The sequence below is a fragment of the Ornithorhynchus anatinus genome, chromosome 12, assembly GCF_004115215.2.
Source record: "Ornithorhynchus anatinus isolate Pmale09 chromosome 12, mOrnAna1.pri.v4, whole genome shotgun sequence".
NCBI lineage: Eukaryota > Metazoa > Chordata > Mammalia > Monotremata > Ornithorhynchidae > Ornithorhynchus > Ornithorhynchus anatinus.
In genome coordinates this window covers 10,275,175-10,287,059 of record NC_041739.1, presented here as the reverse complement: position 1 = coordinate 10,287,059, position 11,885 = coordinate 10,275,175, and the positions used below count along the sequence as shown (strand labels likewise).

Here is an 11,885-nt window from a genome sequence, read left to right as displayed (position 1 = left end):
CTCACCGTCCCTCGGTCTCGCTTATCCCGCCATCGACCCCCGGGCCACGTCCTCCCGCGGTCCCGGAACGCCCTCCCTCCTCACCTCCGCCAAACTGATTCTTTTCCCCTCTTCAAAACCCTACTTAAAACTCACGTTCTCCAAGAGGCCTTCCCAGACTGAGCTCCTCTTCTCCCTCTACTCCCTCTACCACCCCCCTTCACCTCTCCGCAGCTAAACCCTCTTTTCCCCCTTTCCCTCTGCTCCTCCACCTCTCCCTTCCCCTCCCCACAGCACTGTACTCGTCCGCTCAACTGTCTATATTTCCATTACACTATTTATTTTGTTAATGAATTGTACATCGCCTCGATTCTATTTAGTTGCCATTGTTTTTACGAGATGTTCTTCCCCTCGACTCTATTTATCGCCATTGTTCTCGTCTGTCCGTCTCCCCCGATTAGACCGTGAGCCCGTCTAACGGCAGGGACTGTCTCTATCTGGTGCCAACCTGTTCATCCCAAGCGCTTAGTACAGTGCTCTGCACATAGTAATCGCTCAATAAATACTATTGAATGAATGAATGAATCTGCTCCCTAATGATGCTCTCTGGCCTCACCAAGTCTGACATGGTCGTGGAATGTGGCAGGTAGCTTCTTGTGCTCAGGGATCGGGTCTGTCGACTTTATTGTGCTTTCCCGAGACCTTAGTACAGTGGAAGGGATCTTTAAAGACCATTGATTGATTTCATAGATGGCAGTGGGACTGAGTGTGGGCAGGGAATGTCTGTTTATTGTTAAAGTAATAATAATATTAATAATGGTTTTTGTTAATCACTTACTCTGTGCCAGGCGTGGGACTAAGCGCTGGATGGCCTAGCGGATAGAGCACAGGCCTGGGAGTCAGAAGGTCCTGGGTTCTAATCCCGGCTCTGCCACTTGTCTGCTGTGTGACCTCAGGCAAATCACTTCAGTTCTCTGTGCCTCAGTTCCCTCATCTGTAAAACGGGGATTAAGACTGTGAGCCTTATATACGACAGGGACTGTGTCCAACCCGATTATCTTGTATCTACCCCAGTGCTTAGAATAGAACCTGCCACAATAGTAAGTGCTTAACAAATACCGTGATTATTGTAATTAACTATTATCAATAGATTGTAATCTCCCAAGTGCTTAGTACAGTGCTTTGCCCATAGTAAGCACTCGGTGAATACAACTGAATGAATGAATAAGTGAATAGTGCCCCACTGCTAATTCACTGACCAATGCCTCAGGGCACATGGGCTGGAAGGCAGAAATGAAGCCCCTTCAAGTTGTGCCGTGTTGGGCCCATGACATTGATCAGAAAGAAGCAACATGGCCTAGTGGATAGGGCTCGGGCCTGGGAGTCAGAAGGACCTGGGTTCTAATCCCGCCTCTGCCACTTGTCTGCTGTGTGACCTTGGGCAAGTCACTTCACTTCTCTGGGCCTCAGTTATCTCATCTGGAAAATGGGGATGAAGACTGTGAGCCCCATGAGGGACAGAGACTGTGTCCAACCCAATTAGCTTGTACAAACTGTGTCCAACCCAATTAGCTTGTACCCACTCCAACGCTTAGTACGGTGCCTGGCACAGAGTAAATGCTTAATAAGTACCATAATTATTATTATGAAGATTAGTACTTTGACACCATTCATCACCCAATTCATGTTCACAGTGGATAAACTGTGCCCTTGTAACCATCCAGAAGGGGACATGCAACATTAGTCCCACCTCCAAGGGCATTCTCCAAACAATAATAATAATAATTATTATTATGGTATTTGTTAAGCCCTTACTATGTGCCAAGCACTGTTCTAAGCACTGGGGTAGATACAGGGTAATCCCACGTGGGTGTCCCACGTGGGGTTCACACTTTTAATCCCCATTTGCCAGATGAGGTAACTGAGGCAGGGAGAACCTAAGTGACTTGCCCAGTGTCACACAGCAGACAAGTGGCGAAGGCAGGATTAGAACCCACATCCTCTGACTACCAATCTTGTGCTCTTTTCATTAATGTATCAGCATTCTAGCATGATTGACTGAAAGCTCCACTCTCTTCATCCCTACCCCTCAAATTCCACTGCAACCTTGGGAGATGTTAGGGCAGTTCCCAAACTGAAGGCAGGCTGTGGCAGTGGGGGGAAGAAAAGGGGACCAGGACCACTCACATCTTTGGGGAGCAACTGAAAATTGTGCTTAGATGTAGACTCTGAGAAGTTTCATTACCTTGTGTCCGTGAGCCCAGCCTGGCACTCTCAAGGCATACAGTGTTCACTTGGGATTAGAGGAACAGCATGGCGTAGTGAATAGAGCATGGGCCGGGGAGTCAGAAGGTCATGGGTTCTAATCCCGGCTCCGTCACTTGTCTGCTGTGTGGCCTTGGGCACTTCACTTCTCTGTGTCTCAGTTACCTCATCTGTAAAATGGGGATGAAGAATGCAAGCCCTGTGTGGGACATGGACCGTGTCCAACTGGATTTCCTTGTATCCACCCCAGTGCTTAGTACAATGCCTGACACATAGTAAGTGCTTAATAAATACCATAATTATTATCATTATTAAAAGCCCCGGACCACCAATCTCCCCTTGTAAAATTGAAAAAATGGTCCACTGTTTCTTCCTATTTCTTCAATCAGCGAGAGAGGCGATAAGTGCTTGGAGGGCGAGGCAACTTGCTGGTGGAACCTGGGAAGATCCAGTGAGTGGGAATCAGAAGGACCTGGGTTCTTATTCCCCTCCTCCACTTGCCTGTTGTGTGACCTTGGACAAATGTCTCAACCTCTCTATGCCTCAGTTACCTCATCTGTAAAATGGGGATTAATACTGTGAGCCTCATGTGGGAGATGGACTGTGTCCAACCTGATTAGCTTGTATCTCCCCCAGTGCTTAGTACAGTGCCTGGCACATGGAAAGCACTTAAATAGCATTTTAAAAAGAGCAAAATAACAACAACAGAAAAAAACTAACTCACTTTTATTGGGCTCAGAGAACCAGAAATCCTGGTCATAGTATTTGGAAAATACTGCACCATGGGAGCTGTAGATAATACTGGGGAAACTTGCTTCCAGAAAAGTCCTGTCTCTGCCACTTGCCTGCTGAGTAATCTTGGGCAAGTCACTTGAAGCAGCATGGCCTAGTGGCAAGAGCACAGACCTGGGAGTCAGAGGATGTGGGTTCTAATCCTGGCTCTGCCAGTTGTCTGCTGTATCATCTTGGGCAAGTCACTTCACTTCTCTGTGCCTCAGTTACCTCATCTGTGAAATGGGGATTAAGGACTGTGAGCCCAAACAACCTGATTACCTTGTATCTACCTCAGTGCTTAGAATAGTGCTTGGCACATAGTAATCACTTAACAAATACCGTTATTATTATTACTACCTCATCTGTAAAATGGGGATTAAGACTGTAAACTGCATGTGGGACAGGGACTGTGTCCAACCTGATTAGCTCATATCTAACCCACACTTAATACAGTATCAGGTGCATAATAAGCACTTAACAAATACCATTTTAAAAGTACCTTTCAAAAATCTATTCACTGATAAAATTAAATTCACTCTTCAATTATTTGTGGGCAGGGACCATATCTGCCAACTCTGTTATATCGTACTCTCCCAGGTGCTTAGTACAGTGTTCCATGCAAAGTGAGCGCTCAATAAAGATGAATGACTGATTGAATGGAAAAGTTAGATGGACCACTTCCAATCATCAGGTTGGATGTTGGATGTCTAGGAGAGCAATGAGCACACGGTACTTTCCAAGCATCCTGTTGTGTCCGTCAGAGCCAGACTTCTGGTTGAGTGGCCATTGGTCTGACTCGGTGGGATATTGTGTAGAAATCAATCGATCTGTAAAATGGGCATTAAGATTGAGAACCCCATGTGGGTCATGGACTTTGTCTAACCTGATTAGCTTGTATCTACCCCAGAGCCTAGTGCACTTCCTGGCACGTAGTAGGCGCTTAAAAAAATACCATTTTTTAAAAAAATTAATCAATCAACGGTATTTATTAAGTGTTTACTACATGCAGAGCACTGTACTAAGTGCTTGGAAAAGTACGATACAACAGAGTTGGTAGGCACCATCCCTGCCCACAAGGAACTTACAGTCTGTGTCCTTAAGTTAGGAGAAAGGACATTGGAAACAGGGAAAGAACTCAAAACATGATCAAAATTATCCAATAAACTTTGCAATAAGCCAGCCCTGAGCCTTCCAGCAAAATTCAAAAAAAGTTAATAAGTATAGTAGCCAATAATTGAATTTAACTTATTTTCACAGAGCTATCCAAGGAGACCCAAGTAATTTTTGCTGTCAGTGAGATTACATTACTCTGGGAAAGAACGGCGGCGGCGAAAGGACTGCTACTTCTGCTTCAGCGATGAAGGATCGGGTCGTAACTAACTTTTGTTTTCATCTGGCTCTGTGGGCCTACCCGGTCTTACCGACCTAGTAGCTCAAGCTACTTGGCACCTCTTAAGGCTCGCTAGTTTACCATCACTTTCCCAAAGGGCTAGGTCTGCTGGGGGCAAGCCATGCCCGGCTTGAGACGGTGAGTGAAATGCTTGTGTCACGAAGATGGTGGTGGACGGTCACGGTGGTTAGAAATTTGAAAGCGTCCCTTTCATATGCAAACAGGGACCTGTCTCCCTCTGCAGACTGTAAGCTCCTTGTAGGCAAGGATCATGTCTACCAACTCTGTTAAATTGAACTCTCCCAAGTCCAAGGAGCCTCTGAGAAGCTGGCCATCCATCCTCTCTGGTCCCTTACCCCATCTGAATCCTCAGGGGATTCTGGACTTGCCTTGATTTCCCCATCCTATTCAACCTCCCCGCTGTGCCACATCTGCTCCTTAAGCACTTGGATGCTCATCCCTATCTTAATGTCTATCTCCTCAACTTGTCTGTAAACTCCTTGTGGGCAGGGAACGTGTCTACTAACTCTGTTAAATTGTACTCTCCCAAGTGCTTAATACAGTGCTCTACACTCACTAAGTGCTCAATAAATGCCACTGATTGATGGACCGATTGATTGGAACAGTCCCAGAGACCATTCTAGGGGCTCTCTGGAGTATGCCCGGGACTGGATTGGATCTTCTTTCTGGAACAGTGTCAGGACTCCTGGTGGCCTGAAGGTCATAGAATGAGCCTGTGTTCTAGACTGGACATTATCTCACACCCTAATGCTCTAATGTGTTTCCACCACAAATGTTGGGATCTTCTGAAATTCTCAGAGAGGGAGCGAGGAGCCAGAATTGCCAAAATAAACTTTTACAAATCGCTTTGATGCCATTAAAAAGAAAAACTCTAGGAAATGAACGCATTACGCAATATTTTTTAACACTTAGCGGGCTTCCTTTGAAATTGAACTTTACATGAGCCCTACACCAAAGGTCTAGTTTTGGTGGATTTTCTTTTTCTGTTTCTTTTCACATAAAGACCGCTATCAATACATTATCATATGCCTAATCCATAGCGACTCCTGCAGAATTTGGTTCCACTGAGTTTTCTTTCGGGTTCATGTAGCAATCACGGAGGATTGTCTTTCAGGATGATTTTGCTTCCTGTTTGGAATGCATCTATTCCCAGTGAAACCTCTGAGCACCCCAGCTGAGTGTGTGGAGGTCGGTGTCAACACAGATTTTCTCAGGGCTCTATATCCCATTTCCTAAAAGCAGAGATATTTTCAGTTTTGTCTTCAACGTTCTTGACAGGGGATTCATTCATTTGATCGTATTTATTGAGCATTTACTGTGTGCAGAGCACTGTACTAAGTGCTTGGAGAGCACAATTCAGCATTAAAGAGTGATAATCCCTGCCCATAACAAGCTCACAGTCTAGAGGAGGAGAGACAGACATCATCTTGCTCCTCTCAAGCCCGCTCCGAAATGGGCCCTCATGGAGTCATCTCCTGATTTTCATTCATTCAGTCAGTCATATTTACTGAGCACTTACTTTGTGCAGAGCACTGTACTAAATGCTTGGGAGATTACAATACAACAATAAACAGACACATTCCTTGCCCACAACAAGCTTACAGTGTAGAAGCGGGGAGACAGATGTTAATATAAAAAACATAAATAGATAAATTACAGATAAGTTCATAAGTGCTGTGGGGCTCCAGAAAGATGTTTGACACTTCATCAATCAATCAAACATATTTATTGAAGGTTTACTGTGTGCAGAACTCTGTTCTAAACACTGGAGAGAGTACAATTTAACAGAGCTGGTAGACATAATAATTATGGTATTTGTTAAATTCTTACTATTTGCCAAGCACTGTTCTAAGCGCTGGGATAAATACAAGGTAATCAGGTGGTCCCACGTGGGGCTCACAGTTTTAATCCCCATTTTACAGGTGAGGTAACTTAGGCACAGAGAAGTTAAGTGGCTTGCCCAAGGTCACACAGCAGATAACTGGCAAAGCTGGGATTAGAACCCATGTCCTCTGACTCCCAAGCCCGTGCTCTTGCCCCTCAGCCACGCTGCTGTTCCCTGCCCACAAGGAGCTGAGATGTCTGATTGTTCCTGCTCTCCCATTCCTCTTTGGGAAAGGAAACACATTTCAGTTGTTCTTTCTGCATCCAGAAGGAAACTATTTTGATGGACTCTCTAGCCCAAAGGCCAAATTTCTCAAACTTGTTGGATCCTCCAACAAGTCGGTTTAAGCAAAGAAACCCAAACATGACTACGAGATAGGAAAAAAGGGGAAAGCCACTTTTCTGGACACGGAAATATAAATAATAAGTAGGGCCCTCAGGAATTGGTACTTGAAACCATTTTATTTAACACGGTAATTTACGATGTGAAGAAGGGCGGGCACGGTGAAATCTCCACATTTACGGATGACGCTAAGCTATTCCAGGTGGTGAAATGCCGGGCCGTTGGGGATAAACTGCAGGAGATCCCTCAGAGAGCTGAGCGAGTGGGCAGAAAAGTGACAGATGAACTTTGGTGTCTGCAAGTTTAAGGTGATGCACCAAGGGAAAAATATTCCAAATGATAACTCCGTGATGATGAGTTCGGAGCTATCAGTCACAACATTGTGGACAGGGAATGGGTCTGTTTCTTGTTATATTGTACTCTCCCAAGCACTTAGTACAGTGCTCTGCACATAGTAAATGCTCAATAAATACGATTGAATGAATGAACACAGGAAGGAGATGTGAGGCTTAGTGGAAAGAGCATGGGCCTGGAAGCCAGAGCTGTCATCCAGGCACCACCAGCCTGTCTCCTGTGTGACCTTGGGCAAGTCGTTTAACTTCTCTGTGCCTCAGTTTCCTCATTTGTTGAAGGGGAATTAAATACCTGCTCTCCCTCTTCCATAGGACTTTGAACCTTATGTGGGGCTGAGACTTTGTCAGGGACTTATTATCCTGTATCTACCCCAGCACTTATTATCATTATTTCCAGAGGACAGACCTGCAAAGCATAAAGAAAATGCCTCTTAGGTCCTGTTGACCATCAGTTTGCAGTCTTGTTCACTACAAAGATTCTTTCTACTCTTTTGTCCAGCCTTGTTTTAAATGATGACATTCAGATTGCTATTTACAGCCTTTAACCACAATTGGCATCAATTAAAGTCACGTCATGGAACTCAACATGCATCAGTACAGTTCCTTAGTCGGGCCGTCTGGAGCGAATATGTGTCTGTTACCTGAAGACATGTTGTCAACCGATCAGTTCAGTGTCGAGTTTGAGTTGATGAGCGGGAATGATAGATTCTTCCATCCGAAACAGTGTCGCCTCCACATGAATTTGCAAAGGAGATAACGAGATCTTGTAAAATATTATATGTCACTAAAGTCTCCACTTCTTATCTCAGACTTCTCTCTGATGCATAAAATATCCTGTTTTCCTGGTTAAACAGGTTTAAAATATTATAATGGATTCTCCACAGGAAGATAGGTTTCTCCTTTTTGAGTAGATTAATTTTTCTGCTGCAATTGTTTCAGCCCATTAGGATTAAGGCTGAAGTGGAAACCAGCCCACTCTTTAAAAACCTCCAGCAGTTGCCCATCCATCTCTGCAACAAGCAGAAACTCCTCACCACCAACTTTAAAGCACTCGATCAGCAATCTCCCTCCTACCCATCCTCTCTCTTCTCCCACTGCAACACAACCTGCTTATTTTGCTCCTCTATGCCAACCTACTTAATGTGACTCAATAACAATGATAATGATGGTGTTTGTTAATTGCTTTCTAGGTGCCAAGCACTGTTCTAAGCACTGGGGTAGACACAAGTTAATCAGACTGTAAGCCCGTCAAACGGCAGGGACTGTCTCTATCTGTTGCCGACTTGTTCATCCCAAGCGCTTAGTACAGTGCTCTGCACATAGAAAGCGCTCAATAAATACTATTGAATGAATGAATGAAAGGTTGGACACAGTCTTGTCCCACATGGGGCTCGCGATCTAAGTAGGAGGGAGAATAAATATTGAATCCTCATTTTACAGATGAGGGAACTAAAGCACAGAGAAGTTAAGTGACTTACCCATAGACACACAGCTGGTAATTGGCAGAAGTGGAATTAGAAGCCAGACCTCCTCTCTCTCCCCCAGGTCCATGGTCTTTCCACTAAACCTTGCTGTTTCTCAATATCATCTTTCTGGCCATTGACCCCATGCTCACACCCACTTTCTTGCCTGAAACTCCCTCTTCCTTCATATCCAAAAGAGACCACCATTCTCCCCATCTTCAAAGGCCTACTAAAACCACACTATTATTTGTTATTATTAATCAGATTTAGTGAGTGCCTACTGTGTGCAAAACACTCTACTAAGCACTTAGAAGAGTACAATATAACATCAAAAACATTCCCTGCCCACAAGGAGCTCATAGTCTAGAGGGGAGATAGACATTAATATAAATAAAAGCCCACAGTCTAGAGGGAGAGACAGATGTTAATATAAATAAATAGATAAATAAATTAGAGATATATGCAGATATATATATACACTGAGCCATGGGGAAGGGAGAGAGGATGAATGAAGGAGCAAGTTATGAGTGGTGCAGAAGGGAGTGGGAGAATAGAAGAGGGATCAGTCAGGGAAGACTTCCTGGAGGAGATATGCCTTCGCATTAGTTAGGGATGTCAGTTAGGAAGTTAGTTAGGGAAGCCTTCCCTAACTAACGTCTCATCTCTCCACTCCATTCTCCCTTCTGCATCATCTATGCACTTGCGTTCATACCTCCAGCACTTCGATATTCACTTTTCTCCACCCCCAGCATACTTATGTACCATATACTCTGTTCCTTCCTCTATCTGTAATTTATTTTTTCTATTGTCTGTCTCCCCCCACTAGATTATAAGTGCTTTGTGGGCAGGGATCATTTCAACATTGCACTCTTCCAAACGCTTGATACCATTGGTACCATGGTTTGTACACAGTAAATACACTAAATACCCGATTGCTTGAATTTGTCCCAGACGCTTTCATAGTATGTATCTTTTTTTTTTAACTGGTATTTGTTAAGCACTTTCTGTGTGCCAAGCATTGTACTAAGTGGTGGGGTAGAGACAAGCTCATCAGGGTGCACACAGCCCAGGTCCCACGTGAGGCTCACAGTCTCAATCCCCATTTTACAGATGAGGTAACTGAGGCACAGAGAAGTGAAGTGACATGCCCAAGGTCACACAAAAGTGAGATGTGGGGTGGAGCTGGGATTAGGACTGAGATCCTTCTGACTCCCAGGCCGGCGCTCTATCCGCTAGGCCGTGCTGCTTCTTATTTTTGCCCATATAACAACCTTGTGAGATAGGGGGAAATCGGTATTACTGGCCCTATTTTGTTGTCTTATGCCGTCGAGTCATCTTCAATCCATAATGACGCCATAGACGCATCTCTCCCAGAAGGCCCCACCTCCATCTGCAATCATTCTGATAGTGGATCCAGAGAGTTTTCTTGGTAAAAATGCACAAGTGGTTTACCACTGCCTCCTTCTACACAGTAAACTTGAGTCTCCACCCTTGATTCTCTCCCACGCCGCCACTGCCCAGCTCAGGTGAGTTTTGACTTGTAGCAGATGGCCTTCCACTCGCTAGCCACTGTCTAAGCTAGGAATGGAATGGGTAGGCCTCTGCCTGACTCTTCCTCCTGTAGCCGAGACTGGTAGAGTACTGGGAACTCTCCAGGTGTGACCCTGAAAGGGGAGCCCTATTTTACAGATGAGGAAATCAAGGTCCAGAAAAGTGAAGTGACTTGCCCAAGGTCACCCGGGAAACTAGACTAGACCATGATTCTTTTGACTCCCAGAGCCATTCCTTTTCATTAGACCATGCTGCAAACTTTTCTCCTTTATTTCTTCCAAACCATGGATTAAAAAGAGTGCATTGTAACAACACCAAGATCAACCTCATAAGATGCAGCTAAGTCACAGCTGACCACAGATCTACTTACTGTCATATATGTCTCCAGTTGTACTTCCTGTTACACAAGGAAATATGTACGCATTTATGAGCCAGTCGTTTTGTAAATGCCTTTTCTCCCTGGAAGATGAGAGGAAAAATCAGCATTTTAACTAATGAGAGGGTATTTATCAATGTCAAAAGGGGGAAGCCCAGTTTCCATCTATGGTAGGAAAAATTTTAATAGCAATCCTTAATATTCCTGGTTAAATGACAGGCAATTAACACAGGAGTTGACTTTAACAGCCACCCTATCATTCATCTGGAGGAAAAAAAATTCTGTAGGTTTATTTTTTTTCCCACTTCTGAGAACCAACAGAGAGCTGAATGCTGTGTTCAAAAAAATACAAGATATGGGTGGCTTGTGATCTATTATAAGAAATGCCATATTGGGCTAAACCAGTGGCTAAACCAACTCAGTATTCACTCTCCCACTGTGGCTCACTTGGAGATAATTACTTTCCTTACTATCCTCGCAATTAAGGATGGAGGTTCTATCATACCTAATATTTCCCCCTAATAATCCATCATCCACCTATCATCCCCTAATTTTCCTATACCCTTCTTGAGCCTTCTGAGGTTATTTTTGTATTACTTTAAAAGCTGAAACTCCTCATTTGGGTGAAAAAATGGCTGTTTGCCCATGCTTCTTTTTCTTTAAACAAAGATAACACGACTCCTGTCTTCTAAGCCAGAGGCTGACTGTGAGACCAGAAGATGGAGAGTATAAGATTCTGGATCATCACTGATGCAGAAGGCAGAGAAGCAGCATGTCCTAGCGGTGAGACCATGGGCCTGGGAGTCCGAAGGACCTGGGTTCTAATCCTGGCCCTGCCACCTGTCTGTTGTGTGACTTAGGGCAAGTCACTTCACTTCTCTGTACCTCAGTTCCGTCAGCTGTTAAATGGGGATGAAGACTGTGAGCCCCAGGTGGGACAACCTGATAACCTTGTATCTATCCCAGTGTTTAGAACAGTGCTTGACACATAGTAAGGACTTAACAAATACCATCATTAATTAATTAATCGATGAAAGGGCTCATGATTTTTGAATCTGGAAGGGCGCACGATCTGTGAAAGGACACACAAACTATGATTCTTGGAAGATTTCCCAATCTATGAAAGAGTTCACAGTCTATGAATCTGGAAGGGTACACAATCTATGAAAAACTACTCACAAACTATGAAAGGGCTCACAATCTCTCTGAGTCAGGAAGGGTTCACTAGCCTGGCTCAGTGGAAAGAGCACGGGCTTAGGAGTCAGAGGTCATGGGTTCCAATCCCGGCTCTGCCACCTGTCAGCTGTGTGACTTTGGGCAAGTCATTTAACTGCTCGGTGCCTCAATTACCTCAACTGTAAAATGGCGGTTAAGACTGTGAGCCCCATGTGGGACAACCTGATTCCCTTGTATCTCCCCCAGCGCTTAGAACAGTGCTTGGCACATAGTAAGCGCTTAACAAGTACCAATATTACTATTATCTAAA

The 11,885-nt window shown here is 44.4% G+C and overlaps 1 non-coding gene across 1 annotated transcript; it reads right to left on the bottom strand.

The window, feature by feature from the left end:
* Positions 1-10,008: 10,008 nt before the first annotated feature.
* LOC114815854 lies at positions 10,009-10,146 on the bottom strand. Its single transcript, XR_003763655.1, has one exon. It is a non-coding gene; the product is annotated as a small nucleolar RNA SNORA7 (small nucleolar RNA).
* Positions 10,147-11,885: the final 1,739 nt, after the last annotated feature.